A 6,458-nucleotide genomic window follows, 5' to 3' on the forward strand; every position below is an offset into this window, starting at 1 on the left:
TTTTTTTTTTTTTTTCCTCTCTTCCCTCAGGTACTCCTTCCACCAAACAGAGCCCTCATTTCCTAATGCTTGAGGACAAAATTGTAAATACGGTGAACAATCAGGTCAAGAATTAAACTATAACGTGCATGATACTGGAAAGCCTGGAAATATTCAAATGGTCCGCTTAAATGTCTACTTTCCGTATATGAAATGTAACGCTCGGAGTGTACCGCATTGTCAAAACTACCCTAAAACAATAAAGTAGTTTTCTCCATTTGAAGCAAACAGTTAGGGCATTTTTGGTACTTGAATTCAAAACCACTATCTTTAACCATGGATTACTCTGGGTTACAGACGTTATCAATTCACTTCCTGTGTTTTAGAGCATAATTTTGAACTTAGCCAGCTAGGACATTTAACTGATGATGCCACGAAGACAGCTGAGACCAAAAACCACCCTGACCCATTCACCCCCGCCACAACGGCTATTTTCCTCTCCTTCCCGCTTTAAATACAGAAGATTCGCTCACTCTCTCTCAAATCTCACTCTTTTTCTGTCTTCAGCAAATCCATGGATTCTTTAATGGCAAAGGCTTTGGTTTCCTCTTCGATTCTCATTCTTCTTCTCCTTACCTTCTCAGAAGCTAATGATAGAGAGATCTTGGTCGGTGGCCGGGCTGATGGGTGGAAAATCCCACCCTCTGCAGCTGAAACTCTGAATCACTGGGCCGAAGCAACTCGTTTCAAGATCGGAGATTCTCTAAGTAAGTTTCAATCTTTCAATCATAAATAAAGTTCTAAGGACTATTTCTAGGTTTTACCCCCTACTAATTTATTTTTTTGGGTCACAGTTTGGAAGTATGATCCAAAGCAGGATTCGGTGCTGGAAGTGACTCAAGAGAATTACGATCGATGCAATACATCGAAACCATCGCGGAGTACAAGGATGGGAAAACGAAAGTGAAGCTGAATCGATCTGGGCCGTTTTATTTCATAAGTGGAACACAATGGCGTTGCCAGAAGGGCGAGAAATTGATAGTGGTGGTGCTGTCACCGAACCATGGTAAGCCCAAGCAACCTCCCCCGTCGCCACCGTCTCCAGTAGGGCCTAAATCTTCAGCACCTACTCCAGTACCTTCTCCGACGGAATTTGAAGCACCGGCACCTGAGCCGGCGAAGAACGGAGGTTCTGGTGGTTGGAGGGGTGGGGTAGTTGCTCCTTTGGTTGTACTTGGGAGTTTGTTGGGAATGGCTTTATTCTGAGGGTGTTTCCTTTCTTATGTGAAGATTGAAGAAGAATACAACCAAAACAATAGATATCCATGGAAAGAAATAAATTGTCATAATTCATGTATGGATATATAATTAATCTTCTCCTTCCTCTTCTCTTGTTCCCTAGTAATGGAATTCAATTTTCTTCCCTATCTATTCTTCATTGTGTGTGTGTGTGTGTGTGTGTGTGTGAGAGAGAGAGAGAGAACGTTTCAGTTTTGCATGCACCAACCATTCTAGAATTGGAGAAATGTACGTACAAAGCTTTACCATAAAAAAGCAACGAAGAGGACAGCCTTGTTTAATTAATTTATTCCTATCTTCAGAACGATCCTATCTTCAGAACGATTGATGGTTGGAGACTTATACATAAAGTATGGGAGAATATTTAGCACCGTGATTTGTTCTTAATTCAAAATTAGCTTAATTGTAGGGGTTGTTGATTGGTCGGGTGATCCGTTTCATTAGGGCTTATAATCGGTCCCCCCACTGAATCAGCTTAAGTCCTCGCACTGTTTCTATTGGATTAAGTAATATTCGTGACTTGTAGGCTAAAGCATGAACAAGTATAAGGGCTGCATGTTTCTATTGGATTAAATTCTCCCATATTTTCTGTTGTTATCAATGGGAGTCCAACTGGATATTTTCCTGGAGGAAGAGCCATCAGACAAGGGGATACACTATTCCTCTGTCTATTTACTCTTGCAATGGAAGTTTTTTCTGGAATTATGAGAATGGAGATTGATGAGAACTATTACCTAGGTGCAAGTCAATTCGGCTATCTCATTTGAGTTTTGCGGATTACTTGATGATTTTCGTGAAAGCCATCCATGAGTCAGTTTTAGCGAGTTTGGGGGGCTTTAGATGAGTTTGTCACCTATTCTGGGTTGCAACTCAATAGGGCTAAGTCCTCTATTATTTTAGGGGGCCTTATATCCAAGCTAGCGGAATGCAACTTTTGGAATTGACCTATTTGGTCTCTTGGTATCCCTCTTATTTTAGGAAGCTTCTGTGGCGGACGGTGCTCCTATTTTGAACCAAGTGAGACAGAAGCTAGAGGGATAGAAGGCACGGTTTTTATCCTTTGTAGGTGGATTACAAGTTATTTCCCCAGTCCTTCAAGGAAGTTACATCTAATGGTCTGGAATCTTTGGATTACCAGGTATTGTTAACTCCAAGCTAGAATCGATGTTCTCTAATTTCTTATGGTCAGGACCATCTCTTGAGAGGAGAATGCACTTTATTTCCTTGAATTATGTTTGTAAACCAAAGAGGGAGGGAGGCTTAGGAATAAAACGTATTAAAGATATAAATGTAGCTGGTATTATGAAGCAAGTATGGTAAATAGCTGCCAAGAAGGAAAGCTTGTGGGTCAAGTGGGTCTATTACAAGTACAGAAGTACTTGAAACAAGACTCAATCTGGACCGTGGAAATTCTAAATAACTGTTCTTGGGTTTGGAGGAAAATTTTGAAGTACAAGGATAAAGTGGACCCTTATATTCAACATCTCATTGGAAATGGAAAAAGCAATAGACTTTGGCTTGACAGATGGCATCCTTAGGGAGTGTTGATTTTACAATTTGGAGATAAGATTCGTTATGATAGGTGGTCTCCCTGTCTTGCTTTCTTGGAGGAAATCATAAGGAATGATGATTGGCATCTTGGACCATTATCTTCTTCTAATCTTATTCAGATTTGAGGGGACCTGCCAAATGTAAAATGGATGCATCCTTTAGATCACAACGACCTCGCAGTACGGAAGGGTAATTCATCGAGAATGCTTATTTCAAAATCTACCTTGGATATTATTCGTGAAAAAGCGGTAAGGGTGGACTGGTGTGAGGCTATTTAGTTTGATGAAAATATCCCTAAATAGTCCTTTACATCTTGGAGATGCCTTGTGAATGGTCTTCCTACTAGAGATCAACTCTATAGGAGAATGCAAGTTCAACTGAATTGCATTTTTTGTTGGGTAGGTATGGAGAGTCGAGATCATTTATTTTTTTAGTGCAATTTTACATCTCTGGTTTGGAAAGAAATATATTCCTTGTGTTCTTAAGATGGAAGGCAGCACAGTAATGCTATAAATGCAGCACTTCGTGTTAGATATTTCCTGGGAGGTGATGATAAAATTGGGCTTGTGGGGAAACTTGCACTTTGTTCCACTATCCATCACTTGTGGATGGAAAGGAATTTCAGAGTGTTTCGGAATAAAACAAAAACCCGACCCCAACTTATGGAAGGAATTAAAAATGATGTGCTCTCTAGATGTGCTTCCATCCTTATCTCATCTGCTCATAATGCTAAAAATTAGTACATAGTTGACGCTTGGGGATTACAGGTTAATTCCAAAAGCTTGCTTGTGGCTTCCCCCTCCTACTAATATGGTTGTTCTTCATTGTGATGGGTCACTTTCAAATGATAAAGCTGCATATAGGGGGCTGATTCACGATTTCAGTGGATCTCCTATCATAGCTTATGCGGGAATGGGAGAGGAGCTATCGGTTCTTTATATGAAGATGGTTGCTATTCAAAGGGGATTGTCTTTGTGCATTGATGAGGGCTTCATGGATGTTTCTATTAGATCGAATTCCATGTTGGCAATTGATATCATAAATGGAAAAATTAGTGGTCCTTGTAATGTGTAGATCAATAAAAGCAGAATTAACCATCTTTCGTCCCTCCTTAGGTGTAAACAGTTCAAGCATGTTTAGAGAGAACAAAATCAGCTTGCAGATTTTATAGCCTTGTCCCCAAAATTGTTGTCAGAAACTATTTGACAGCCCAACCAATTCCCTGATGAGCTTCAAGTTCTTTGTTCAAAGGGCTATTGATTCAGTAACTTACTTTCAGATGCAATTTCTATTTTATTTTCAAATTGTCTTTCTTTTGGGTTGGTAGGGAATGCCTTGCCTTGTTCAGGAGCCTCTTCCCCTTCTTTTTAAGGGTTCTTAAGGGCTGCCTTTTTTTGTAATATTTCATTTTTTCCTTTTCTAATACATCACTTTTACTTATTCAAAAAAAAAAAAAAATAAAATAAAATAAAATAAAAAAGTGATCACACAATAGTCTAATATAGTGCAAACTTGCCCTATGGATTTGCACCATTGGAAATAAATTGGACCATCTGATCTTTGGACTTGTCAATCTTAGATATCAAATGATTAACGTCCGCCAAAATGTCAACTAGAGCGTCGACATGTCGATTAGGGGAATTGATTCAAATGTTGACAGGAATGGACTTTAAAATGCCTCCTCTATGATCTCTTAAAAAATTATAATAAATACCAATTAATTTTTCAGGGAAATACTTCGACTAGTCCTTCTTTTTTAATTCCTTATTTTTCCTTTTTTTTCTCCCACTTGTCACGTGTGTTGATGTGTTAACAATGGGTACTAATCAAATGCTCCGACCCAAGTCTCGAAAAGATTTATTGATCAAATGCCCAGACTAATGAATCATACGATGCCTGTTCTATTGTAGTGATTAATTTTTCTTTTCTTAAATTAAACACCAGTGGATTTTCTAGTGCAAACAATTTAGACCTAGTTTGTTAGATGTGTTTTTTTTTTGCCACTTGCTAACCCTTTCTTCTATTTTTGTGGTCCGATTTTTGACTTTGAATTTCAAATATCAAAATGACCGCACTCTAGTTTAAGACAAGTGTAAGCTGACCCTATAGACTTGCACCGTTAGAAATAGTTGGGACATTTGATCAACAAATACCCCTGACCGAGTGAATCATTAGATGCCTATAATTTTATCTTTATTAACTTTTTCATTAATTTCAGTGTCATATTTTGGGAACTTTTTGTTTTTCACTTGTCATATGTGTCGATATGTTGACTAAGGGAACTGATCTAGATGCCAACAGAGTGGACACTATGATGCCTTCTCTACTATCCTATTTAAGGAAAATATTAGCCACCAATTGTGAGACTCCCCAATCTGTGCTGCAGTAGGCAGAAATTTACCATCTAGGTCATACAATTAGGTGACAATGGTTAGTTGTTTGTGTTGATAAAATTATATTTTTGGACAATATATCAAGTAACATAGTGGAGCTCTTTAAGGCTTAGCATGCTATAGCCACTCTGGGTTACAGGTACACATTAGAGTTATTACCATTCTCCTGACCTGGTTGTCATCTATGAGTAGGGATGGCCTTTTGCTAGATGGAACATGAACATTTTCTTAGTGCTTGTTACTAAAAGATGTTTTGATTTGTAAAAATTTATATGTTTCTTACTTTTCTCTCCTTGGATGGATCTTAGCATAAGAATGGGTCTCTATGCACCTGATTAAACATCCACTCTTGTTGTCTTTTTAACATAGAGTAGTTGGTTCTGGAGATGATTGGTCAGTGGGGTTGTCTGTTTAGATTTGAGTTCTTTGACCTTTCATAATAATTAGTTGGCTTGATTTCCAGGCCCTTAGTTGCAATAGTGTCTAGGTGACATGCTGGTCCTATAAAGCCCAATCTTAGGAACAGACTCCTATATACACGCAAGAACCAATGTGTTCAAATTTTTTGGAATTTTTCTTAAATGTTATTTGCTGCGGATTTCTCCTGTAATCTAAGAAAGCTGTTCTCTTTCTAGGAATTGTTTTTGGTCTTCTTTGTTCTGTTCTGAAACTAACCAAACTAGTTTAATTTGATCACCAACATGGACTCACCATAAGATATGTTCTACTCTGGCAAGTTTTACTCTACATTGTGGTTTTTGAGTACTTCAAACCCGTTTTTGGTCTCAAATCCTTGTTTTCTTTAAAACCCATCTTTGGTCTCAAATCCTTGTTTTCTTTAAAACCCATCTTTGGTCTCAAATTCTTGTTTTTTTTTTCCTTGGAGGAGAAGCTGAACTAAATTGTTAAAGCAACTTCAAGTCAATTTTCAAATTGTACTTGGTTTCAAATCCTTGGGGGAGAAGCTGAACTAAATTAAAGCAACTTCAGGTTGATTTCAAATTGGACTCAGTGAATCCTACTTAACAGTCACTTCTCCTTTCGATTTCCTTTGTCCACTAGGGTGTCAGTAAATCTTTAACATTCTCAGTGCTGCCCATTCATGTAAGTAGACAACAATGGACTCATGTGGTTGAACCAGTAGTTAGAACATGTGAGGTACATTTTAAAGAGTGAGGGTAACAGTGAGGCTTAGAATACAACGAAGTTCATCTCTTTGGCAACCACACAACACGC

The 6,458-nt window shown here is 38.3% G+C and overlaps 1 pseudogene; it reads left to right on the forward strand.

The window, feature by feature from the left end:
• Positions 1–509: 509 nt before the first annotated feature.
• On the forward strand, positions 510–1,404 carry LOC122070381 (annotated as a pseudogene).
• The last annotated feature ends 5,054 nt before the right edge of the window (positions 1,405–6,458 follow it).

Source organism: Macadamia integrifolia, unplaced genomic scaffold, assembly GCF_013358625.1.
Source record: "Macadamia integrifolia cultivar HAES 741 unplaced genomic scaffold, SCU_Mint_v3 scaffold90, whole genome shotgun sequence".
Taxonomy (NCBI): domain Eukaryota; kingdom Viridiplantae; phylum Streptophyta; class Magnoliopsida; order Proteales; family Proteaceae; genus Macadamia; species Macadamia integrifolia.